The 26,869-nt window shown below is 51.4% G+C and overlaps 1 protein-coding gene and 1 long non-coding RNA gene across 2 annotated transcripts in view; both read left to right on the top strand.

Annotated features, from left to right (window-relative positions):
* The window catches only part of ASIC2 (acid sensing ion channel subunit 2), an 838,890-nt gene that overhangs the window by 146,498 nt on the left and 665,523 nt on the right, over nucleotides 1-26,869 (top strand). The window lies entirely within an intron of this gene.
* The window catches only part of LOC114233816 (uncharacterized), a 117,856-nt gene that overhangs the window by 60,138 nt on the left and 30,849 nt on the right, over nucleotides 1-26,869 (top strand). Inside the window, exon 2 of the long non-coding RNA XR_003619980.2 lies at nucleotides 26,291-26,416. This is a non-coding gene — a long non-coding RNA (uncharacterized LOC114233816). The remainder of the gene's footprint in view (nucleotides 1-26,290; nucleotides 26,417-26,869) is intronic.

Here is a 26,869-nt window from a genome sequence, read left to right on the forward strand (position 1 = left end):
AAAAAAAAGTATACTTCTCCCGTGTGTACTGTTTGATGAAATTCCACAAATTGAGCACACGTATGCAACCACTTCCCCAGAAACATATTGAGGGTGATACTGAAGAAAATAGAAGTTCTTTGGGTAAGAAAGGTATGGAAAGAGCACACACAGGTCTGCCACATCATCTTATGGTCCTGCTTTCTCCTTTAGGCTTGAGAAAGAGACTTGTCTCAAAGTACAAAGAAGATGGGGCCACAGTACTTATCTAGCTTCCAGTTCAGCACACACTTTATAGTCAGAGATTGGATTCTCAGCTCTGCCTCTAACTTGCTGTGTGATCTTAAGCAAGATGCTTGTCCTCACGGAGCCTCAGTTTCCTCATCTGTACAATGGGAATAATAATAGGACCTACCTTTCAGGATTTCTGTGACGACGAAAGGAGATCACATTTAAATCACTTATCATGGTACCTAACCTAATTCATTACAACATGCACTCAAGAAATGGTATTTTTTTAACTGACATTATTCTTTTTATTACTAGAGGCCCAGTGCATGAAATTCATGCACGGGGAGGAGGGGGTCCTTCAGCCCGACCTGCACCCTCTCCAATCTGGGAGTCTTCAGGGGAGCCCTCTCCAATCTGGGAGCCCTGATGGCTTAGGCCTACTCCCCGTGGTTCTTTGCTCTCTGTGGGGCCTGGCTGCTCCGTGCCCGCTGCCCAGAGGCTCTCCGCTGCCCAGAGGCCCTCCGTGGCTGGGGCGGAACGCTTGCCTCATCGCCGTGGCGATGAAGCAAGCATTCCGCCAGGCTGCTCCCGCTACCTGTTCTCAGCAGCTGCCCCCCGCAGGACTGGGGGACTCCAGCGGGGCTGAGGGGACTGGGTGCCGCCATCTTGTGGCTATGGGCGCCACCATCTTTGTGATGGAGTGACAGCTAATTTACATATTACCCTTTTATTAGATAGGATTATATTAATAACCTTGCCAGGTCGGTGATATTATTATTTCCATTTTATAGCCAAGAAAATGGATGACCTGAGAGATAAAGGGACCTATGGCACTTGACTAATAAGGGGTAGAGCCAGGATTCACAATCAGATTTTTCTGACTCTAAACTTGTTGCTTCCCAGTGAATCGGCTAGGCCTGGACAAATGGGGGACTCCATCATACCTCCGAGGATCAATTTGTTAACTGACAGTTTTATAATAGGAGATGTAATTGCCCAGCAGCCGGCAAGCTGGTGTGGCAGGTCGGCACTTTCTTCCTCCCAACAAGAAAGTGCAAAATGCAGCGGGGCCACCCTGCACCCCAGCCCTTGCATATCTCCCAGAAAGCACTGGCCCCGGAGAAGGGGGCACTGGGTCTCAGCAGGACTTAGCTCCTAACTCACCCTGTGGCAATGGTGCATGCCTCTCCCTCTCTGGGCTCTTTGGTGAAAGCACTGGGGGCAGATTATGGTCCAGGCAATGTCTGAGGACCCCACTGGCTTCCCCAGGCTGGGACTCCGGATCCCTGTTCATTGCTGCCCCAGCTCTGCACTCCACCTTCCCTTCAGTATTCAGGAAAGGGATTTGCTGTTTGGTTTTCATAACTTACTTCACTATTACTTTATTACTTTTCAAATGACAGGCAACAGAATAGACTTTGTCTCGCTACTGGCGTGGAGAACGTGGTCTGCATTCATTATAGAGTCTGATTTCATTTGGTTTCACTTCTTTTGTGTGTACGGGGAGGAGGATGGGTCCTCCTGCATGGCGCTTTCATCTGGAGGAATGAGCTGAGTTTCCCAGCAGCCCCCAGCTTGGCACCGGCAGCGGGGAGGCCCTGCCTGTGATGGACTTGAGGGAAAACGCATTTCCCTGGAAGGCGTGCAGCGAGAGTGCCTGGTTGAGGAAGAAGGTCTCCCTAACCTGCCAACTGGGGAAGCTGCTTCTGTCTGGGCCTCAGCCTCCTAGAGCCCTCGCTCCTGGTGACCTGGGGGTAGCTCTTCCCTGAGACCTGGGCTGCCTGCAGGAGGCAGAGTCAGGCCTGGCTCGGGTCTAGATTCAGCCATTGACCATGGACCTCGGCTTGAGGTTGACCACACCAGGGGTCAGACCCCGATGCTCTTTGACTTTGAGGTATATGTCTAGCCTCTCTGAGCCTCCATTTCTATCTGGGAAATGTGGACAGCAATTCTTATCTTGGAGGGTAAGAAAACAATAACCAGTCCTCAGGGAGCCTTTCCTGAATGCCAGGCACTGTGCTAAGTACTTTCTATGACTGTCTCTTCCAATTCACACAATAACTGAATAGCATTGGTACAAACCCCTCCTTTATAGATGAGGGAACTGAGGCTCGCATCTGCCAGGGTCTTGGCCCATACGTCAGATGAGGCTGGAGAGCAGGCCTGTGGGACCCAGAGGGAGAGGTGATGCGTGTTTTGTGAAAATTGACCTAATGTGTATTTTTAAATAACCTCATTAATCCTTTGGTTCCTTAGAATAGAAAGTGAAGCCATAGGCACCTGAGGCAGCATGGGAAGGATGTATATAGTATCTTTAATGTTTTTGAAAAGGAAATTTAGAAATCTATAAAAAGCCATAGTGCCGGGCTCTGCAGACATGAGATGGACAAGCTGGGGGCGGGCCCTGGATGAGCTCCCGGGCTTTGGCCAAGTATACAGCCGCGGTGCATTGTGACATCTTTGCTGACCAGAGTCCACAGAGGAGCGACCAGCACACTGGGGCTGGGAAGGGCACCAAAGAGATTTTCCCAGAAGAGGTGGCAGAAGAAGATTTGTGTTATTACTAGAGAGGCCTGGTGCATGAAATTCGTGCACTTGGTGGGAGGGGGGGCGTTCCCTCAGTCCAGCCTGAACCCTCTCGCAGTCTGGAAGCCCATGGGGAGCGGGCCTAAGCTGTCAGTAGGACATCCTTAGCGTTGCTGCGGAGGCGGAAGTTGCGCTTTCCAGCTGTGAGCCCAGCTTCTGGCTGAGGAGCGCACTGATCACCAGGGGGCAGTTCCTGCATTGAGCATCTGCCCCTTGGTGGTCAGTGTGCGTCATAGCGACCAGTTGTTCCGCCATTCAGTCGATTTGCATATTAGCCTTTTATTATATAGGATAGGATAGCCCAGCCACTGCATCCCCATGGGAGACTCCTATAATGCTGAAGACTCACTCACTAGTCAGGGGTGTCAAACTGGGGCCCGTGGGCCGAATCTGGCCCACTCCCTGTTTTTGCATGGCCCACTAGCTAAGAATGGTTTTCACATTTGTAAATTATTTAAAAAATGAAACGGAGATTACTGTTTTGTGTGCCCCATGAAAATGATATGAAATTCAAATTTAAGTGTCCTTTAATAAAGACATATTGGAGCACAGCCACCCTCGCTTGTTTACATAGAGTCTGTGGCTGCGTTCATGCTACAGTGGCAGGCTGAGCTGTGACAGAGACCTTTTGGCCCCAACACCTAAAATAGTTACTGTTGGGCCGTTGGCATACAGAGTTTGCTGATCTCTGCTGTAAGTCATCACTTCTTCATCATAATCCTTTACTTTTACACACACACACACACACACACACACACACATCATATATAAACACACACACTATATGTACATATGTATATACACTGTACATATATTTACACTGTCTCCCCTGCATTGCTAAGCTTAATCCCCCCAATCACCGTGCGAAGCAGGCCTTGACAGTCTCTCTATCAGATGCCCAAACTGAGGATCCCGGAGGATAAAGCGCTTGCTCCATTTGCCTAGCTAGTAACCAGGAGAGCCAGGAGAGGCCCCGGTCTTCCCGGTCCTCTAAAGCCAGACCGGCCCCCATGCTGTGTCTGTGCAGCACAGACGGCGTGTTTGAGGCACGGACACCATGCCGACAGAGGCCAGCTGGTGTTTGAGGCATGAGCCTGTGATCCTGGCAGGGGTGGGCATCACAGGGTGGGAGCCTTCCATCTGGAGGATTAGGTGACCTTTAAGGTCCCTTTCAACTCTCTGAGCCTCGGTTCTGTGATTTCTGGCCACAGTCGGGGGGAGTCACCTGCTGTCTCCAAAGGCTTATCCACAAGCTGGGGCTCCCCGCAGGGCCTTGCTCCCCAGGCTCCGCCTGCCTCTCTGCAGCTCTGTGGTTCTGAGAAGGGACGCTGGAGTGTTGATTGTTTCTCCAGATGATTTCTGCAGACTGAAGGAGGAAGACCTGGAGACAGCAGAGGTCGAGGTCAGCTGAAGGGGTACCAGCCACCTCTGCTCTTCCCCTCCTGCAGGAGTGTCCTCTGTGCCCCACCAGAGCCCAGCCTCTGTGCCCACCCAGCGTGGTGCGGTGGAAGGGCATGGGGTTTGGAGCCAGAGGGGCCCAGATTCAAATCCTGATTCTGCCTTACAGGTCTCAGGACTGAGATGCGAGGTCTCAACTCTTTCTGCCTCCATGTCATAGCCTGAAAAAAAAAAAGGAAATATTAATAGTAGTTACCGCTTAGGGTCAGGAGGGGAAATGAGACAAATCGCCTAAAGTACCTAGCACATGACACGGTCCAATAAATGTTAGTTACAACCTTAAGTCACATTTAAAGCAAGGGGAAACTGAATGTATTAAAGAATGGTAACCTACGTAGCATAGGACTTACCTGTAATACTGTCAACAATAAAAAAATGAAAAATAATTTTAAAAATCCACATCCAAACAAATAAAGACACATATTAGCTCCCTGATGGCCCCCTTTCACTAGAAAATATAATCTTATAAAGCAGCGTATCTTTGTGCTTGAGGACCTCCAAATATTTAAAAAATCCATCTCTTTGAAGGATGAATGGAAAATTCATGCATCTCCATCTTCAATGAATTCTGAGCAATTAGACTTCTAACTGCTCCTCCCAGAGCGAGCACGCACCTCTTCATTCTGTGCGACTTTTGCATATGAATGCCCCTGTGCCTGAGAGACCCTTCTCTGGTTCATGAACTCCTATTCATCCTTTGAAACCCAGTTGGAATATAACCACTTCCATGAAGCCTTCCCTTACACCCTCATCAGTTCCTCTCGGAAGCGCCATTGCACTTTGTAGTAGGCCTTATTAGAGCCTTTGGCGCCCTGTAAGCTAGTGCACCGTTGGAACTCTTAAGGCCTCAGTAGAGGCCCACTCAGTGCTCTTCAGGATGGAAGACCAATGGAGCAGAGCCCTCTACCTGGAGAATCTGCCTGTGCCTCGAGCCCAGAGATGGCGCTCCTAATTTTCCTTCGATTTTACTTTCCAACTTGATTAAAACGACGTGATGTTTACACTGCTGTGGGGCAGATAGAACTGTGAATTGCTTTACGGTCTACACATCAGATTTTATGTCCTCCTGTATTTCATGTCCCATCAGGTTTCTGAAACTTCCAGTTCTCCTCCTCCATTCAGTGGAAATCAGAACTTGGCAGCATAATCGCTGGGGTGTCGGTGCAGGGGCAGGCAGGTCCCTGGGCCCAGTGATGGGGTGGAGAGGGCACATATGCCCCATTTCTTCTCCCAACCCAAACTGCTACACTTCCGTCCTCCATCCTCCCATGCTCCCTCCAATCACGCCTGGTTTCTGAGCCCTCTCTGCCACCTTCTCGTGTTATGCCCACCTCTGCCAGCTGCATCAATGTGCCTGGTCCCCTGGCTCAACCTTCTCAATGGCCCCCTGTGGAGCTACTGATTTCTAGTGTACTTTGCCTTCATTTGACTCTTAGTTTAGACTTCCTGGATAGGAGAGCCTCCTCCATCTCTCCCCACCCACTCTCTCTCCAGGAAGACTGAATTCATACCACCTGGGTGACCTGAAAACCTCCAGACAAAAATTCCATGTAGAGAAACCCTGGATTGTCAGAAGCGAGCACAAATCCTACCTAGTACCCACCTTTGTTCTAGGGTGCCTAAGAAAACGAGCACTTCACAGTTAAAAGTAACTAAATGACGAGGTAACAAGACCCCCTTAGAGTGAATCAAAGCAAACAATGAAAAGGACTTCATTTGCTGAACCTCAGTTTCCACACCGGTAAAATGGGATAATAACACCTGCCTCGACCAGGAGGTGAGAGAGAGCGAGCGACAGGGCCCAGTGTGTGCTGAGGATGCTCAGTGAGAGGTAATGGCTGTGATTATTTTTTCCGTTTATTTTTCTAATCTTTTCCTTCAGTGAATGTTACCTCCCCACCCCCACATCATCACTCATGCACATACCAAAGGAAGGCACTATAAATAGAAAAGTCACAGGACTTGGTTCAGGAGGTTTAGATTAGCATTCGAGCCCATCAATAGCTGGGGTCTGTAACCTCATTTAGAAGTCGAGGCAGTGGCATTTTCACATTCTCTTACTGCGCAAGGTTGTTTGAGGAGGAAGTGGCGTGACCCGTTAGAAGCATTTTACACACTACGAAGGGCTCAGCCCATGCGCTCTCTCAGTTTCTTCCACCCTCTCCCCGATGATGTTTCTGTTCTGAAACGTGGGGCATGGAGTGTTCAGAGGTGACACTGGGGGATGCGGGAAGGGGGGGAGTGGTGATTTCTGGCCTCATCCTGTGGTTTGTCCGTTGCAATGGCAACCTTCCTCCCTGAACCATTTTCCCCACCTTGGGACACTGGAGACAGACTGGTTCCTTTTATTTTGAGGACTCTGAGCGATCAAGGACTGAAGGAGTGGTCTGGAGTTCACCAGGTCTGGCGTCGGGACGCCTGTCATTTCCTCGTTGGGAGGCCTGAGGTCATTCCCCTTTGTGGGCCTTAGTTTTCCCATGTATAAAATGGGCATGTGAGGAACAAATGGGCTTCTGTTTGGAAGATAAAAAGGCCGGAATGTACAGCCCCTAAGATCTCTCATAAGTTTATATCCTCAGACGTTTGAGGAGAGAAATGCTTCTGGAAAAGCAATGTCCCGTCATTACTGGGGACCGTGGGGTCTGGAAACAGCACGAGGGAGGACCTCCGTGGTGCTTGGAGGTCAGCCTTTGACACGGGCCATGGTTTCCCGAACTGGGGTGGCAGCTGGCACCCACTGCTCTGCTGATGAAGCAAAGAGGAGCGTCTGTCTGCCTCTTGAGCCGTCCAACTTGAGTTACATCTGAGCAACCCACTTCATCTTCCTCTGCAAAATGTGCTCGGCAATAAAAAAAGCTTGACCCCTGACTTCAGGGCTCCAATCTGTCTCAGCACTTGTTTCCATAGTGATTGTCACTGAGAAGTGACTTGCCACTCACTCATCTGTGGCGTCCCGCCTCTCGCACACAGGCTTATCATCCCATGAGAAAAAGGACAGACCCTATAAAGCAGAAAAGGAACCAGGAGGCCTAATAGCTGGGTCCTTGCCCTGGCTCTTCCACGGGCCGCTGTGTGACCTTGAACGAGAGGCTGCACTTCTCTGGGCCTGTGTCCTTGTCCTTAGGTGACTTCCAAAGGCTCTGAGACACTGGGATTGAAGGCAGGGCTCCGCTCAGGTTAGGAGGCACTCACTGCATTCCTCCTTCATGGTGAGAAGGACAGAAGCAGCAATGATGCTTTGGGATCTCACTTCTCAGCGTCCAGCCCTCCAGAGGGCTCCCCTCTGCTGGGGCCCCACCCAATGATGCTCTCCCTGCTCTGTGCACTTCCCTTCTCTGCTCGGCTGCTCCTCCCACCTTTGGTATCTTTCCGGCTTTCTCCCCTCTCCCCCATGGTGACCTCCCATCCTTGAGATCCAATTGGTAGCTCATGCACCTTCTTCACCCCTCTCCTGCCACTCCAGTCCAAATGGAAATCACCTTTTTTTGCTCCTGGGTCCATCTATACTAGAGCCCTGGTAATGCCTTCTAGCAGTGTTGCCTCATGATTTCCTCAGCCACACACCCATTCTAAACCTGGGTCGCCCTGTGGTCACGAAGTCGGCAACCAAACCACCTTCCTCTGGCTCCAGGTGGGTCCTGCAAGGTGACAGCAGCGCTGTCCTGGGCGAGCAGGTTGGTTTCTGGGCTTCACACCCCCCCACCTCTCCCCACCCCCCGGACGCATCCATTGCAGAGCTGCTCCTTTCCGCCCAGGGCAGCGCTCAGAGGCGGCTTCCCTCCAGGATCTTCTCCTGCGTCTGCACTTTGCCATCACTCCTTCCTCCATGCTGAGCCAACCTGATAGGAACACCCACTGCCCTGTGGGTTGGCATGACTCTGGGCCACCACTGCTGCCAGCTTCTGTGCCCACCGTGGAGAGGATGCTGGGCCAGAGACCTCCAACTCCACCCAAGTCCCCTACCCTGCATGTAGCTGTGTCCCAAGTCCAGGACTCTACTGACCCTTCTCTTGGGGCCCCATTTAGGATGAGCTCCCTGGGCTCCAGGTGCTGCTAAGGATGGAGCAAGGTTCCCATTTTAGCCCCTCTGCTCCAGGAGGGCAGCCTCCCTTTAATGCCTGTAGGGCTCCCTTCTGGGGTGGGCAGATCTGTTGCTTTTCTCCCAAGAGAGTCAGGGAGGAGAATGAACTGGAGAAGCCCCTCTCTGCATTGGCTGTGACCTTCCTTCCAGCTTAGCCCTGAGCTCCCTGCAGGGATGGAGGCTCTTCTGGCCCACCGAGGGGTGGGGGACCCATCACAGCTAGATCACCTGGGCTCCTGCAATTAGTCTCCTGTATCAGTTCTCACCCCATGCCCACCGCTCTCCACACCCTTCCTGGGAGATCTTCCCATGCTGACCATCTGATGCTGCCTCTCCCCGGCTGGGAACATAAAGGCTCTTGATGGCACTTAGAAGGAAACCCAAACACCTGGCCCTGGCCCGCAAGCCCTGCCCCTCTCTCCAGCCCCACTGTGCACACCCTCTCACTTGCTCTGGGCTCTGGCTGCACAGGCTTCCTTGCTGTTCTCTGGGGAGAAGGTCTTTGGGCCCTCACATGCCCTGCCCTGCCCTACCCCCTGATTACATCATCATTTACATCTCAGGTCAGAGGGCACCCTTTCCTTAACACCCCAGCCCAGATCAGGCCCCTGTTGCATTTCTTTAAAATACACTGGAATTTGCCATCACAGTCCTGTCTTGGTTTGCAGTGATTTGAGTGGTTGGAGGGATGACTGTGTCCTCCACTAGTCTTAAGCTCTGTGAAGGTAGGAACTATAATCTTGTCAACTGTGTTATCCCCAGTACTGTGCTTACCACAGTGTATTGTTGAGTTCAGTTTAATGTTCATCGGAAGGAAGGAACTGGGATTGGAGGGAGCAGGAGGGAGGGAGGGTTAGGATGGGGATGGTTCACTTCTGTACCCACAGTGCCCAGCATTGTGCTAGCAAAAGGTTGACATAAAGGGAGAAGGGGGGCTGGCCGGCTCCAAGGTGACCACTGATTCAGAAAGATACCGGACAGAATTTATCGCTATAGGGACATTGTTGGAGACCCCTAGCCACCAATGACCCTTGCTGTGCCTTTGGGCTTTGACTTAGGGGGTCCCCAAATCCAGAAACTTAGGCTTGCTCAATGAGAAGGGGCACTAGATGACAGAGATGTTTCAAGGTTGTTTCAAGGTGACCCCCTCGGGCAGCTGTTCTTACAGCCATGTGATGGCACAGCCTGGCGAACTGGCTTTTACAGGGAAGTCAGAATGTGTCAGAGGTGCCCACAGAGATCTTGGAGTGGACCAGCCTGGATCACTCCCTGATGGATACATCCTAGAGCCAACTTACTGCCCAGGAGAGGATGGGAGGACGGGGGCAGAGTGGAAACCTTATGGTCCTTAGAGTCAGGCATGCTGTGCTATCCGCACTGTTTGCTGGCTGCATGGCCTTGGACAAAGACTTACGGAGACAGCATCTCTCTCCCAGGGCTGAAGGGAGGGAGTCAGTGACAGATGCATTAGCACACAGGGTAGGTAGGTACTTCCCTTCCACTCTCTGACACCAAGTCCTCAGGATCACCTCCATGAAATGATTAGTCCTATTTTGGACTCATGAGATCCCTCTTCTCCCCATTGATGACTGATGCTACCAGCTTCTCCCAGTTGGCCATGGACAGTCCATCTCTGAAGGGGTGCTGCTATGGAGGGGACAGAGCCCTCTGTCTCTTGAGCCAGAGTCAGAGGGTAACATTGCTGACCCCCCTACCCTCAGTTCTGCTGTGGGCAGCAGCAGGGTGAACACCTCTTGAAGCCACAATGCTCCTCTGGCTCCTGCTACCCACGCGCTGTCCCTTTGGCCTTCATCCCAGCCCTGCAGTTCCCAGCGGGTCTCTGCCATCTCTGTGGAGCTCAGCCAAGTGTAGGAATCTATCACTCAGAGCCATTTCGTCTCCAGGATCCAGAAGGACCCATTCGCCAGAATGGTGTTATCTTGACTCATTCATGCTCTGTTTGCTTTCGGTGGAGGAGGGCCAGGGAAAAGGAGGTGTCGGATCTGGTCCCAGCCTTTCTCAGCTGATATGGTTTGTGACCTTATATAGCCTCCTCACTTCTCTGGGCTTCTGTTGTCTCATCAAAAACAAAACAAAACAAAACACAGGAAAGAGATTGAAAAAAGGAAAATCACTGGGCCCAGAGCCAACAGATACTGCTTCTAGCACTGACTCAATTACCAACGGGCTGTGTAGCCTTGACGAGGTGACTTGACCTTTCTGATTTCTTCTTCTGCTGCACAGGACTGTTGGGAGGACCAATGAGGTAATCTTGGTATGACTCTGTACGAATTGTGAGGTATTCAATTTACAGAGATGTCCTTGGGACATTTAAGGAAACTTTTAGTTCTATTGTCTGTGACAGTTACATCTTGTGACAGAACAAGACACCCTTTCCAGAAGGGGGAGCTAGTAGGAGCTGGGCAAGGTGCAAGGCCCTCACCAGTTAAGTGGATTGTCTCCAGGCCCTCAAAGTGGTGGAAAGAGCCTTGGGGCATCAGGGAGGAGTGGGGTGAGCCAGAAAATGGGGAGAGGCCCCAGGTAAGGAAGGCAGAGACTCCACCCCCACCCAGCTGGTCTAGGTGTGGCACTCCCCCAACCCAGGTGGTCCAGGTGTGGCAGGCGACCAGCTTCTTGGCCTCCTGGCCTCCAGCCCCTGCAGCACAATAAAGGCCCATCTTCTCCCCTTGTAGGGCAGCCTTCCAAACTCCCACACCTTGGCGGTAGCACAAAAAGGGAAATATTTATAGGATTTAGCACAGTCCAGGAAGCCCCAGGCAGATATTTAAAATTCAGATAGCTCAGGAAACCCAGCCGCCCTGGGGGTCTATTCAAACTAGGCCAGAAAAAGGAAAAAATAATAAACGTAAAAGCTCTCACTGCTGCTTCCCCAGAGATTTGGGCCAAGCCCAAGGCTGGGTTTCCTTCAAATCTATTTTCTTCCAGATTTTTGACGTTCCCACTCCCCAAATCACCTGTAAGCCGAGGGAGCCCAGAGAGGGGTGGACTTGCCAGGCCTAAAGGTCAGCATTCTCTCTGCACCATAAAGCTCGCTTCTGCTGGTCTGTACAAAAGAAAAAAACCCCAAAGGCAGCTTTAGAAAAAGAATCCCTTTATGAATGAAATCTCAGTGGTCTTTGATTTAGAAGCGTGGACGTTCAGAAGCATGAATGACTGACAGCAGGCGCGGGGCTGGGTAGGTCCCTCACAGCGCCGTTGTTAAAACGGTGTTTATTGCACATGGGAAGTCTGGTAAGAACAGTGAGTAGAAGAAAGCAGGAAACAACCTGGTAGATAGAAGATGGCCTCGTCAATTCGGAATACTCTGCATAGAAAGAGAAAGGCGAGGAGGTGCCCAAAATGTCTTTGGACTACAGAACCACGGGGGGTTCTTTTTCATCTTTTAAAAAAATTTTTATTTAACATGTTCCAAATTCTCTGTAATAAGTAAACGTTGCATTCTGATGAAAATAAAACAAAACAAAAAAACAACAACTCATAAGCTTTGGTTGAAAAGGGGTTTGCCAGCAGCAGGATGGTTCAGCAGCCAGGTTGCCATCTAGTGAAGGGGGTCAAAGAGCCAACCGCCCAGAGTCCCTGAGGCAGGGAAGCCCCTAGCTCTCCCACTCAGGCTTGATGGGGGTTGGGGGGGGATTTAATGGAACACCTATGGTGTGCCAGCTCCCGGGCTAGACACTTGAAGTGCTCTGAATACAGAGTAACCTTAACTGGCCCCATTATACAGATGTGGAAACCAAGGCTCAGAGAGATATGTTGATGCTTGTGTTCCCACTAGCATGATGGAGATTGATATAGAAGGGATCTCAGAGTTCGTGCCCTCATCCTAGAGGGAGGACATGAGGCCTAGAGAGGACCAGAATGGTTTTCAAAGTCAACAGCGAGAACCTGGTGGCTTCTCAGTTCCTGTCCTGTCCTGAAGGACTTCAGCTCTGCACGTGGCTTGGGCTCCTCTGTCCTCCCGGCTCCGTAGTGCCTGGCAGTGGCTCTCTGGCCTGCCCAGCTTCACTCTGCTTTTCCTCCGGGACCCTCTGCAAGCTTTCCCTCTGCTTTCCAGGCCGGCCTCTGGCTGGCGACCTCAGGCCCTGCCTGGTGATGATTTGCAGGGCCTGGTCCCTTGGAGCTTCCTGCCAGTAGGGTGGAGGCCCCTGTCCAGGAGAGAATTCACAGTATAAGGTGAGGGTCAGTCTTAGACCCCCTCTGTTGGCTCTCTTTAGCCTGATGCCCAGGATGCCAGGCATCCGGGGACACTGACACCTGAGACTGGTTCCTGAAGCCTTTAGTCCTAACCCTCTGCATTGCCCTGGGGCTCGGTGAATCATGGAGTGTCCTTGCTACCCACCCCCTGCCCTCCCAACTCAGCTGGTGCTTCAGAGTAGCTGTGGCCTTACCTGGCCTGGGAGACTGATGGGGAGACTGAGGTTCAGGGAGGGTCACACATCCTGTGATTGGCAAAGTCTGGTCTCACTTGGCCAGTCTACTATGCCACCTCCCCATACACAGACCCTGTTGAGAAACTTGTCTTCCAGTTTAATCACCCCTCCTCTCCTGCTGCTGCCCCCAGCACCCCACCCTCTTACTCAGAGCGTTCATTTATCCACAGTGTTGTCACTTGTGAAGGCGTTTTCATTCAGGCGCAGTAACATTTTTCAGTTTCATTCATGTCAGGAGTGTAGGATATTGGCCATCATATGAGTAGGTGGCATGTATTGAATATGTGCGATGTGCTATTTTTTTGCTCTTAGTGATCCAAGTGTATTACCTCCTGTAATCCCACAGTGACACTCTGGGGTAGGGACTCTCATTTCCTCCATTTTACAGATGGGGAGGGTGAGGTTCAGGGAGGATCACACATCCTGTGATTGGTCTCACTTAGCCAGTCTACTGTGCCACCTCCCCAGACACAGGATGCAGCTAAGAACTTAGAGCTAATCTTGAAAGGTCACAGGAAGCGTGGCAGGTAAGGGATGCCAGGGGCTGGTTCTCTGGCCCTTGTGAATGCATTGATTCAATACCTTTACTGGTCCCAAAGAGCACAGTCGTTAGGAACACAGGCCCAGAGGTCAACAGACATGGCTCCAAATCTCACCTCTGCCCCTTTTAAGATCCATGACCTTGGGAAAGTTATTGCTACTCTCTAAGCTACAGTGTCCTGATCTGCAACTTGGGAATACGATTTTATAGGATGCTGGCGAATTAGATACGATCTTGTTTATAGAGTGCTTAGCACAGGCTTGGCAAAGTGAGTGACTGTATTGCCTTATTGTGGGAGTTGCATTCATTATTATTCATTACGATCATTGACTGTATTCATTATTAATAAATAACAGTTTTAGTCTTGAATGCTCTTACTAGCTTCTACACCACATGCTGGGGATGGAAGATGAGTTACGCCACACTGCCTTTGCACTCTGGGAACCCCCGCCTATCTCCTATCTGAAATAGAATAGAACCACTCTAATAAAATAACGTTCTTTTCTTGGTAAGAGCAACAACTGCCCATTGGAGGTTAGACATTTGAGTGGGTTGAGGATGATGAAGAGTTTTCGGGACGCGGAAGAAAGGGAAGAGGGAGTGTATATTCAGGAGTGCCGAGGGGGAGTCAGTGGAACATGAGGGTTTGGAGATGGGCAAGCAGGCTGTGGGGCTGGAGCTTGAGGCTTGTAGGTCACAGGGACCTTCCTGGGATGGCTGGTTGGGACTAGGTTGTTGGACCCTCACACAGCACGCTGCTGGGAAGTTTTGCAATAGGGATCCATTTCCATTTGTGGGTTGGTACCTGCTAGGATCTATCACTGTTTAGGGTGGGGTGGCAGAGGAACTGAATGGCAAAGGTTGCCTGAGAGAGTGAGAGGAGGGGGGGAAGGCCTGAAAGAGTAAGGAAACAGAAGTGACTATGTGTGTGTGCGTGTGTATTTGTCTGTGTGAAATATAGGCTGAGGTGAAAGTCAGATGATGATTTTGAGCAGTCCTGCTTAAGAAGACTGATGGGTGGGTTCTACTGGAAACATCTGTGGGACTTATAGTCTGAACTTCCCAGTAGGCAACCGAAATGGACAGGTTAGCATCTCCTCCTCCAGCATGGCCTCCCTGCATCCTGCAGGATGGGTCAGGTCCACCTCTGTGCTCATGGCCCCTGCCTTTGGCACTTGCCTCATGCCAGCCGGATCCTGCTGGGCTTTGGTGCCCTGTGAACTCGTAGCATTACTATGAGACCGTGAGGCCTGGGGCTGTGTTTTCCCCATTATTCTAACCCTAATGTGCAGCACAGTGCCTGGCTCACACAGGCACTTGCAGAGATGTTGCTAAAGTAACGGGAAGAAGCACAGTTGAGTTGGGAAGTCAGGCTGGCTGGGGTGGGCTGGGGTGATTTTGCGTGAGCCAGGAGGAGGCTGGAGCTCCCAAGAGTGAGTCACCTAGATCAATATGTTTATCTGTCTGACCCTCGGGGTCAGATTCAGGGCAGCCCTGCCAACAGTGCTTTCTGGGAAGTTCGATTCTCCAGCTCCCAGGACCCAAAAGGCTGAGCTGGGGAATAAGAACGTGTGTTGCTCGCTGCAGCTGCAGAGGCACAACTAGAACAAGTGTCTGAAAAACAGTAGCTACAAGGAAGGAAGTAGCTGTTGACCTGAAAGGATCAAGTGCTTTGTGTTGATTAAAACAGACACGGGACTCCCACCTCGGCTGCCTTGAGAGTGATGAGCTGCTGTTCCCTGGATGTGCCCAGCAGGATGGGGTAGTGTCAAGGGGACGGGCCCGCAGCCTCGTGCTGTGCTGAGGCACTCAGGTATGTTCCTGGCATCCAAAGGGGCCTCTGTTATTGAGAGTCTGTGGAGCCAGAAAGATGTAGGCCAGCAGGCGGGGCCCTCTTGCCTTTTAACCCTGACATCTGTCTCCCTCGGCGATGCTCCAGAGCACACCGGAGTGGTCCTGCTGGCTTTGCCCTTTTCTCTTCCCCTGATAAGGTGCCCTAGCCTCCTGGGCTGGGGCAGATTACCTGTGTGTGAGATCCTAGAGGAGGTTACTTTTCAAGTCACCAAGCCACTAACCCTTTGCTTCTCAGGGCAATCAATGGACCCAGTCCCTGCTCTGTCCTGCTCACCTCTCTCCGAGCCTGAGTCGATGCATCTGGAAAACAGCCCGATCCCATTCACCTTGGGGGCCAATTGTTGTGTGTTCATTAAACAAGCATTCACTGGGCATCCAGTGTGTGCCAAGCACTGTAATAGACAAAAGAGACAGAGGCTCCCTGTCTGGAGCAGACAGAAAGTAGACGTGCAATTTAATGTCAGGTAGCAATAAGAGCTTCAGTGAAAATCAAAGCAGAGTGAAGGGGTGGTGATTGCTTCTAGTTGAGACTGGGAGAGGGTGAGGGTGGTAGCCTGTTGAGGAGGTGACTTTCTGGTTGAGAACTGAATAAAGACAGGGAGGAAGGAGGACAAAGGTCAGGGGAAAGCGCTCCAGGCAGAGGGAACAGCACTTGCAAAGGCTCTGCCTGGCACCTGGGCTGTGTTACAGAAGTGTGAGGCCAGGGTGGCGGGAGCAGAGGGAGGGAGGGCAAGAGCTAGAGGAGGTCAGGTAGGCAGGTGGGCACCGGCCAGGGCCTTGAGGCTTCAGGGAAGGCATCTGAGAAGCCTTGACAGGGTTCTGAGCAGAGAAGTGGCAGAATCTAAGCCTCATCACTATTTCCCTCTCCCTGTATTCACACAGAGCCTCTGATAACCTCTCCAGCAATGTTGTCTGAAAGGAATATAAAAAAGCGCTTTGCAGATGTGCTTTTAAATATCCCAATAGTTATATTTAAAAAAAACCCCACCCAAAACAGGTGAAATTAATTTTCATGCTATATTTTATTTCATCCCATATATCCAAAAACATTATCATTTAAACATGCAATGAATATTAATGGGATATTTCACCTTTTTTCATACTAAGTCTTAAGTCCAGTACATATTTTATACTTACAGTACATCTCAGTTCAGACCGGCCCGGTTTCAAATATCCAAGAACCACAGGTGGGCACGGGCCTGCTCTGCAGGGGTGCCTGGGCGGAGGGAGGCGGGAGGAAGGGAGGGACCCATTCTGGGTCATCGAGGGAAGGTGGTCTTGGCATCCGTCCCTGCCTGTTCCAGGACAGCCTGCCCGCCCGGCTCAGCTCCTTTTGGGGGAGTAGAGAGGACATAAATTGAGCCCGACAGAGCCAGCATGACTCGTGTCTAATCGGTTCTGAGACTTTAATAAAGTGCCTTTTTAAGGGCTGCTGGAATCAGTGCCAGCATTCCTTTCTTAGGGGAGCTGTTGAGAATGCCAAATTCGATGGCTCCGTGCAGTTTTAAGCAGGTCCGCTCACGGCCTTTCCTTCTGCAGCTGTCCAAGACGGGCTCATGCTCAGAGGTCTCTCCTGGTTAATGAAGAACATTTCATGAAAGCGTTTCTTTTCCCAAACGGTACCCTGCAGGCTGGCTGGTGGGTTGAGGGAACCTAGGGACCCTTCCTGGTTGACAACACACAGACCGAGACTCAGATACGCTGGTGGCAGCTCCCCGAAAGAGCTTGCTGAGGTGCACAGGTTCTCTGCTTTTGCTGCAGTGGGTTTTCTAGAATGTGCCAGCCCTCCTGTGCGTCAGGCCGGAGGAAGAGATGGTAAGCAAAAATGGAGAGGGCAGCCCTGGCCGGTGTTTCTAAGTGGGTAGAGCATCAACCTAAGCACCAAAGGGTTGCAGATTCGATTCCCGAGCATGTACCTGAGTTGCAGGTTCGATCCCAGGCCCCTGTTGTGGAGCACGTGGGAGGTAACCAATTGATGTGTCTCTCTCACATCGATGTTTCTTTCTCTCTCCCCCCACCCCCTTCTCTCTTTTTCCTTCCATTCTCTCTAAAACAATGGGAAAAAATATCCTTGGGTGAGAATTAACAACAACAACAACAACAACAACAACAACAATGGAAAGGGCAGCTGAATAAAGGGGAGCTGCAAAAGCAGCCAGTGGGGGCTCAGGATTGGCCAGTGAGTAGTGGGAGAAGGAAGTAGCAGTGATACTTCTGGACGCAGGAAACCGGATTCTGCACACGTAGGCAGAGGTGGTGGCTCGGGGGCTGTGTCCCAGCCCCTATCCTGCCTCCCCGAGGTCCTAGGGGACCAATTCTTAGCCCACTGAGATATGGGGCGGACAATTCTGAAGCACACTGAGCCCAGGCTGTACAAGGAAGGCCCGCTGTACAAGCTACAGGTGAATTTTTGGAGCAATTTCTGGAAAGCTTGACATGTGCTGTGACAGCCTTCTTAATATGGCTCTTGGGACCCAAATGAAACTCGAAAGGAACCATGGCAGACAACTCCTTCCCAGCAAATCCTGAGACACGCAGGGAAAACTTACAAGTGAAAGAATCCAGTCTTCACTGCTGTGGGGATGACGAGAGGATTACCGGCAAACTTGCCGAATGCCGGACTTCCGTTACTTCTCCTTGCCGCGTGCTTTCTTAGCTGGCCTGCAGATCGGTGGGAGGTTTAAAACAAAAAGTCGGCCACATGTGGCACCCAGCTGACGTGGGCTCTGATCAGGTGGTCTGAGAGGCATGCCACCATGAAGCCCACCTGCGCAGCTGGCTCCTTGGGGGTGAAGATGGAGGGAGAGCTGATACTCCCCTCTTAGCCCCCCTCCCCCCACCCCCTACACACACTGCCTTTAGCGCCTCAGGACCCAAGGTCTCTCTGTGGCTGTGTTCACAAGCTCCCACCCCTTTGCCATTATGATGATGTGAAGTCGTTTATTTTACTTTAATTTTTTAACTTCCCAGCCCTTGTAATAATACAGGCAGCAGGCAGCACCCCCTGAAGTGGAAGCTATTTTAGGCTCAGGTGAAGGAAATGCTTTGCGCAGCAGTGAGTCAACCTACAGCTGGGTGCACGGTGAATCATGACAAGGCAAGAGGTGCAGTGCAGGTGCCTCCTCCCCGGGCAAAGGTGCCTGGCAGAGGGCACTCGCTGCCCTCCAGGGGCTTGATCCCCAGCGCTGCTGCCAGAGGAAGCTGCCGAGCTGACCCTGCAGCGGGCCTTCTGCTCCCGGCCTTGCCTTGCCTAAGTGGGGATCTCGGCGGGGAAGCCACCACTCTGCCCCCCTCCAGAGAGCCCCAGAAGGTGAGGGATGCAGATGCCATGCAGGGCTACTTTTGTGAACCTGAATTAACGGTGGAAAATTAACTAAATGAGGTTGGTGAGTGACATGTAAATGAGCCCCAGCTCAGCAGGAGCCAGGGAAAGATTCACAGTGGGGCCAGAGTCAAGTAGGAGGCTGGGAACTCGGGAGGGAGCAGTAGGCTAATGCAGAAAGCCCTGCAAACAGTTTGTTGAGGGTCCGGAGGCTCCACGGGCAAGTGAGGCAAGGGCCTGACTGGGAAGGGGGGACGAGGGAAGAAATGGAGCCCTCTGCAGTGTCTGAGGGTTCTGAGAACCCAGTGAGGGTCTGGATGTGGCAGGGACTCCCTGACAGGGCGGGCAGTTTAGGTCCCAGGAACCCAAGCCCACCTTGCCCACCTTCGTTTAAGAAACTGCTATTTGCTGCAAGGAACAGAGATGTTCGGGCTGGAGCAAATGTGTGGGAGTGGCCAGTTCTGATAAAGCTACACAGAGAGGGGAGGAGAATTTTCTTGGGAATCCAAGAACAGCATCTGAGTGCGGCCACATCTGGGAGAAACCGGGGCCAGGAACAGGACAGGCAGTGGGTCCCCAGGCACCAGTCCCTCGTCCCACCTCTCTCCTGGAGTCACCTCCTCTCTCTAGGAATCTGCTCCATTTTCCAACTTGTACCAACTCCTGTACTCACTCGTGCCTCCTGCGTCCCCATAACCCTGGCTCATTGCAGCCACCTTCCAGCTCAGCCCCATGCACCCCTTTCAGTGCCTGCAGCCTGTTGCTCTATGTTTCCAAGAGGGATCTGATCGTCAGAGTTCATCTTTTGAAGTGTGGCTCAAATCCCTTGTTTCCTGTCCAGTCTGTGATTTGTCTGCACTTGGGCCAGGGGTTCAGCGTAGGCCCATCAGAGAGTGAAGGAGGTGGGGGGGGTCATGCCATATGGAACATGGGTATGTGGTATCTGAAGAGACATGTGGGTCATCTTAGAATTGTGATTCCACAGGGAACGTCCTGCCACCACCAAGCTTCTGGCCCTGTGGGGGTGCCCCACCCCTCGCTGAGGATTCCCGGGGCACCCGGCCACTGTTGCTGGTGGGAAGGGGGTGTTACTCCTCCACAGTGTTGGGCTAGAACACCAGGAGAGAACATAAGAAGGGTTGCCAGTGGGCACGCGGGGATGGGCATCTCGGAAGTAATACAGCTTTCCACGAAACGGGCCAAGTTTCTTGGCCTCTGACACACCATAATGTGGCGTTTTACAGTTGGCGGGAGGAAGGAAAATAGACCAAGACATCGAAATGCTTCCCAGGGAGGCTTTGCTCCCATATGTTTTTCTTAAACCTCTGGTGCCTCCTACTGTTTGCCTGCTGTCACTCACTAGCAGTTGACAAATGGAGCCACAATTAGCAAAATTAGCAGACAGATATTCTCAAACAGCTGATAACTCATGCCTGGATTTGCTGTCTTGTTGGTGTGTGTCAGCCCGTGTGTTCATGGCTGTGATTTGACGTGGTTTACACAAAGCATAGTCGCATCTGATCGACGTTATTTTCTCTGAGTCCCAGGGATGGGGCTGGGAGAGTAGGGATAAAGAGTATGGAATTAATTTAACTTTCTGGCTCACTGATTCCCAACTTGCCGAGTGACATTGGACAAGTGACCTAACCTCACTGAGCCTCAATTTGCTCGTTCTGAGATGGCAGGAAGCAGTAGTATTGGTTCTTCCCCAAGCATTTCTGTGAGGATTGAGTGAGCTATGCCATGTGAAGCACTTAGCACAGTGTTTAAAACGAAATAAGAATAGGGGTGATTGACATTAGTATTTTTACAACTCTCAGGTGAGTTAAATACTAGCATTTTTGCTTCTGCAAAGAGGACAAAAACGTTCAGATACTCGATCGCCTAAACATGTTTGAGGACTCTTAACTTAGAATGCCATCTATGGGGCTACCAAAACGTCATTGCACATGGTCAACCAATATTAAAAAAAAATTTCTCCATATTTGGATAATAATAATATTGGAATTTGAGCCTTTTACATCTAAAAACTATCCTCATTTGGGGGCACACAAACATAGACTTCTTATGATCTTAAAAGATAGACGTGGGGCATATCGTCAGTATTCTGAAATCCACGAGGGCACGCACGCAGCTTCAGGTGGTGGGGGTGCGGAGGGGAAAACGGGGAGTCTGTGGACCACAGCCTCCATGCCAGGTGTCCAGGCTGGGCCAGGGCAGGTCAGACCATGGGAGGACATGGCATCAGGCCAGTTCCCTGGATTTGGAGGAAGCACGGATGGGTCAGACCTGGGCCACAGGAGCAGGGCTACACCAGCCACCGAGTGATGTGGTGTCAGCCCCAGAACGTGGAGCCAGAGCGTCTAAGGTGGGGGTGAGCCTCAGAGACTGGGGTCAGGCAGGGCTACAGACAAGGCCAGGTGGCCCCAGCGCTGGGGAGAGGAAGGCTACTGTGACCCAACTGGACAGGCCCAATTCCTGTTCTGCAGCGGTGGGTGCAGAGTATCTGTGGCCTTCTCCCAGTTCCATAGGCCGGCAGTAGGGATGCGAGGATTAGGATGGGATGGTGTAGCGGTCTCTGGGTGACAGCTGCCCGCCCTGGAGGAGAGGAAGGGAGTGCCATGTGTGAGTGCGATGCCGCCTGAGATGCTCCCCTCCTCACCCTCACGCCGTCCTCTCGTGCAGGTTGGTACGGAGGTATGTCCACCACCTTCTACAGATGAGGAATGACCTTGGGAGGGTTAAAGAGCTCTCCGAGGTCACACAGCTGGGCTTGAATTCAGGCCTGCTGCCTCCATACTCTTTTCTCTGCTGCTAACCTGAGCGTGGTTTCTGGACTGTTCAGAGGCATCACCCCTGTAGCAGGGGACCAGAGAAACAGGGAAGGCAGGCAAGCCCCAAGTGCAAGTGCAGTGACCCTAAATTATTCTACTCCATTCAGAGGTCAGGGGGCGCCAGCGGAGGAGGCACTGCTGTGACATGTGTCTGCCTGGTTGTCACAGGCTGTCCCTTTCTTCACTGTCCCCTTTCCCCCTGCAGGGTCTGAGCTCTGGTTGAGGGTGACTTAGAATGACAGAGTGTTTGCTGGCCCGAGGCAGCGGCAGCAGTGAGTGAGTTGAACAGCCTGGGATAGTGGGCAGCTCTGTCCAAGCACAGATGCCCAGCTGGTGTGTGTGCCCCCTCGCTGCTCCCTGTGGGTCAGCAGCCCGCCTGGGCCACGGCCGAGAGCCTTCTGAGAAGGCGAGGGAAGGGCACGGAGGCAGAGACTCGCACAGTCTCCGCAGTCCTCCTGTTCACACAGGCGGGTTCCCAGACATGTGCGAGGAGCAGAGTTGTGACAAGTGGAAATGGGACTCTAAGTGCTGTGGAGAGGCTCCCAATTAAAGGACGTGCACGGGAATCCGTCGGTGGCATGACAGCCACTCCCCGCCTCCTGACTTACCCGCTTTGCAACGCTGAGATTTTGTCAGTGCAGTTCCCGCTATACCGGGAGGATGCTAAGCGCTCTCTTCCAAGTGCCACCCTGAATGAATGGGACGCGGGCTCCTGCTCACCCAGCAGAGCTAGAGGAGCCAGCGTGGGTGTGGCTGCCCTGCCAGCCTGACCCCGGAGCTGGGGGAGCTGGGGAGCCCCCCGGCCGGCAGGTCTTCTCAGTGCACGATGCAGGAGGCAGGGGGTGACGTGTTCCCACCAACCATGGTGACAACGGCCATATGTCAGGGGCTTTCTAGGCCAGACCCTGTGAGAGGCATTTTGTAAACATGGCCTCTGATCGGCCCCGCAAACCTGTTCTAACGGAGGAAGAAACAAAGACCAAAGAATGGTGAGCAAGGATAGAGAGGGCCTGGGACCTGCTCCGGGTCCCCGCGCAGGTGGTAGCGAAGCTGGGAGCTGAACCAGCGCTCGCTGCCTGGGAATCCTGGGCTCGTCCCCGCAGCTCCGGCCATGCAGCTGCTGGGTGGGCATGGGGTACGGGAGGCGGCCGTGGGGAGGAAGAGTTGTGGATCTCACTGTGGCCCAGCCTGCGCTGAGAACCCGCTGACCGCCTCCCTCTGTTCTTCCCTTTTCCGCCGCCTTTTGCCTCTTCCATTGCCCTCCTGCTCCCACCTTCTTTCTGCCCACCACACTCCTTATGTCTCCGGGCGGCCTCAGAGCAGTTTTAGACCTGTTTGAACCACGGTGAGCAAAAACTTTTCAGACTTCCCTTTACCCCGGATGGTAGCCCGGGGTCCATAGACGCTGAGCTCCACTCCCCTGGCCCAAAGCCTGTACAGGTGGGCAGTGTAGAGGGGGGAGTCCGGTTCCTTGTAAACGACTTGGGAGCCCAGCCAGGTGGAGGAGCGTTTTGGGGAAGTGCGTTTGGAACCGGGCGGTTGGGGCTTAGCCTCACCTCTTCTTTGGTTTTCTGTGCAGCCTTGAAAGTCATGTTCTCCAAGCTGGGCCTCCATGTCCTCATCTATGGAAGGAGGGTGTGCCCCGGCTGGGGTGAGGAATAAAGTTCCTCCCAACAGTGCCAGACCATACGTTTCCTGCAAATGTGGTTGGGTAGATGGATGGACGGCTCAGCCTTGGAAACTGGAAATATCCCTCAGGCATGTCCTTGTTTCTCACCTGTCATCTACCAGGGCACCCGAAGGTCTGAAAGAAATGGGTTCCATGTTTTTTTTTCTCTTGGCACAGAACTCTGGCTGACACTGGGGTACCGCTTGCTCTCCACCTTCTGATGTAGATGCTCTTGGCTAACAACCCCTAAACGCCAAAGGAGCCCTGTGCTTCAGGAATCCTGCAGCCTCTGTACCCCTGCGCTCTCCTGGGTCGGTTGCATAGTCATGAGGAATCTCTCCCCTAAAGGTTCTCTAGGGCGGAGGTAGAACTATGGGGAAGGGCTCCTGTATCTGCCGGAAGCTGGAGCCAGGGGGCCTTTGGGGTAACCCTCACCACATCTGCCACATGGCCTGGTGGTTAGGACCACAGATCCTCGGCCCGCTTGGAGGATGGGGAAGGAGACACAATCTTCTTAGGAGCTAACCAGCATCCTGTGTAAGAAGGGAGCTTCCCATGTGGCCTCCCCTTGTCTAAATCCTACATTTGCCACTCACGAGGTGGTAGAGTATTGAGGCTGGGCACCTGGGCATGGAAACTCCAGGGTTTAAATCCTGGCTTTCCCTTTCACTATCAGTATGAGGGTAGGAACGTTCATTAATAGAGCAAAGCCTCAGTTTCCCCATCTGAAAATCGGGAGGGCAGTGTATTGATATTTACTTCCCAGTATTGTTTGTATATTTTTTGATTAATGCATGAAGGTATTCATATATCTTCCCCTGATAGAATTAGGGTGTTAAATCCTTGGGGACGGGGATCTTCTCTGTCTGAGTGACTGCTATCCCAACCCCCAAAACAGAATCAGGCAATATTGTGGAACAAAGACATAGGGGTCGCCAGCGACTGAGCAGCTTCCTGGAATGCAGGGCTTTCTGAGCTGAAACCAGGGAAGTCCTGGGGGAGCTCTTGGTGATCATGACACATCCCCACCCCACTTCATGACATCACAAAGTAGCAGGGACGGACTGTCTATCAGGTGCACAGGACTGGCCCTAACTCACAGCAGATGTCCCAGGATTCTTCAGGAACTGCAGGAGACCCAGATCCTCCCCAGTGTGACTCGTGTGTAAAACCATCTTCCTGAGTGTTTCCCATAATGTTAGCATCTCCAAATCAAGCTCTTGTTTCCAGTAGAGGCCTTGGAAATGAAACACCATGCCTTAATCTCGTAGTCAGTGAAGATTTATTCTCTGTCTAGAAAATCATTAATGGGCAGTGGTTTCTAACAATTTCACCATTTTTGTTAGTTTGTTTGTTGGTTTGATTTCTCCCAATCCACAGTTTTCCTCCAAGCTAATAGTTAATAATCCATAAGCAAGTTAAAATGAGCTCGAAGATTTATTTAAAAGAACCTGTGGGGAATCTTTTAAACATTTTCTTTAAGTAAAGAATTCTTCTTTAGTACAAAGGAGCTGGCCCTAAATAGTGCCTGTGCTCTGTATAGGCAAATGTATGCTCAGCACATTGAGAATACTTTCTAGTAGTTTGTGAGGCAAAGATACATAAAAGCCCCTACCCTTCAAGGCTTTGCAGTCTAACTGGGCAGGTAAGTTACTTACAAAAATACCCTTTTCCACCCAAACTGGAAAATGCAAGATAGGGTTTATATAAGATGTTTTGGGAGATAAGAGGAGGAAAATATTACAGTTGACTACGGTAATAGGCAAAGATTTATGGGACAGTATCATTTGAGAAAGGCCACAAAAGGATACATAAGGTTTGGCCGAGCAAAGTTGGAGGGAAAAATATTCCAGGGAAGGAAACAGCATAAGCCAAGTCAAGGAGTTGAGAGAACATGGAAATATGTGTAGTTCAACCTGATTTATGGAGAAGGCACAAAAAAAGCAAATTAAAATTGGCAAGATGAGTTGGGAGTGAATGAAGAAAGCTCACGTTCACCACTGTGTGTGTGTGTGTGTGTGTGTGTGTGTGTGTGTGTGTGTGTGTAAGTGTGTGTGTCACAGAGGAGATGCTGGATGCTGTAATCAATGCTGGTTGAATTATGTTTATTGCATTCAAAAGGCAATAGACAATCATGGACATTTTGGAGGAAGAGAAGTTTAATTATGAGGGCCTTAGCATTAACAAGATATATTCATTCAGCTCCTGGGGTCTAAGATACCTTTGGGGACTGCTCAGTAGGCTATTGGGATGACCTCCCCACCCCCATTCCCAGCCCAAGGGGTGGCAGGAACTTGGAGTGCTAGTCTGTGGAAGAGAGAGAAGGTGGGAGCTATTCAGAGATGTGGAAGAAAGAGGATTAGTGTGACAGGACTTGGAAATGGACATGGCAGCCAAGGGCAGAAAGCAGTGGCAATGACTTCAAGGTTTTGGTCCTCAAGGACTGAGAGAAAAGAGGTGTAATTGGCAAAAGAGTGAAAGTCAGGAGGAGAAGCAAGTGTGGAATGGAGAATTCTGGGGAAGAAACAGTGCATGTGACATTGGAGGTGTGCCAAGCTTGAGGCCCTTGTTGGGACACCCAGGAGAATGGTGTCTGGCATGTAATGGGAAAAGGAAAGCTGAAATCCCCAAAGGAGAGAGGATCAACATAGAGAATCAGCGGTCCCAAGGCCAGAATTTTGGAAAATGCTCACATTTTGGAGGAGGAAGAGGAGTCCAAAAACATATGATTTAGAAAAAGGCAGGAGGAGAAACTCGGAAAGCGGGAGTCACAAGGAGCCATGGGAGGAGCCAGGTAGTGAAGCATGTGCTGGTCAGCAGAGGGTGGTGTGCAGGGCGGAGATGGATGACACCCTGGGACCTCTGCTGCTGCCACCATCTGCCCATTTCTCCAGACGCCACCACATGCACTCCTCATAGGAGCCCCATTTCCGGGGAAAGAAATGGAGGCCCAGAGAAGTTGAGGAACTTGTGCAAGTGCTGTAGCTGGACCTGAACCTGCAGTACTCTGGCTCCCACTGCAAGGCTCTGGGTCATGCTCAGAAGGGCATCTGAAAAGAGGGCATTGATTTTGGTGCCTCAGAAGCCATTGATGACCGTATTAGATTTCTGTGTCAGTTGGGACTCTTTCTGCTGCAAGGAACATAAATACCAACCAACTGGCTTAAACAAAAAAGCCGGTTAACTGAAAGAGCCAGCGGGTAGGGACAGTATTAGCAGTGACATGACGTAGGGATTCAGATGATGTCACCAGGATCAGATTATTCCTCCTTCATCTTCTCCAGGTCCGTTTCTAATCAGGCTCTGCCCTTGTGATAGCAAGGAGTGACCAGCAGCTCGAGGCCTTCTCTGTCTCAAGTTTAAATCCAGGAGCGAAGAGGAAGGAGCTCCCTCTCAGCATCCCAGACAAGGTCATTGTGCCCATCCCTTAACAATCCCTAATTGGTTTAAGCCAAGATCGTATGCTTTGCCCTTGAGTTATATGGACAGCAGAGCAAATCTCACGGGTTGAGAGTGGGAGGAGGAGAATTGGGGTGTGATTACCAGAAGAAGGGAGAACAGATGCTGGGGGGAGTGGTGGCAAATAGATGTTTACTACAGTGACCTTTGAGAAAGCATTTCAATAGAGTGGTGAGAAGAGGACAGCCAGCATTGAAATAGTTAAAAATCGACTGTGTGATTAAGATCCAAGAGATGGTCATTTGAAAGACCTCAAAGCAGAAAAATGGATGTCTCTGGAGGAGAAATGGGAAAATGTCATCTTGAACGTGGGTACTTCTGAGCATGTTTGCAGGCTGAGAGGGAGCCCCCACACCGAGGAGGAAGACATTGAAGATGTAGGAGACACCAGGACAAGAACTGAA

This window comes from Eptesicus fuscus, chromosome 20 (genome assembly GCF_027574615.1).
Source record: "Eptesicus fuscus isolate TK198812 chromosome 20, DD_ASM_mEF_20220401, whole genome shotgun sequence".
NCBI lineage: Eukaryota > Metazoa > Chordata > Mammalia > Chiroptera > Vespertilionidae > Eptesicus > Eptesicus fuscus.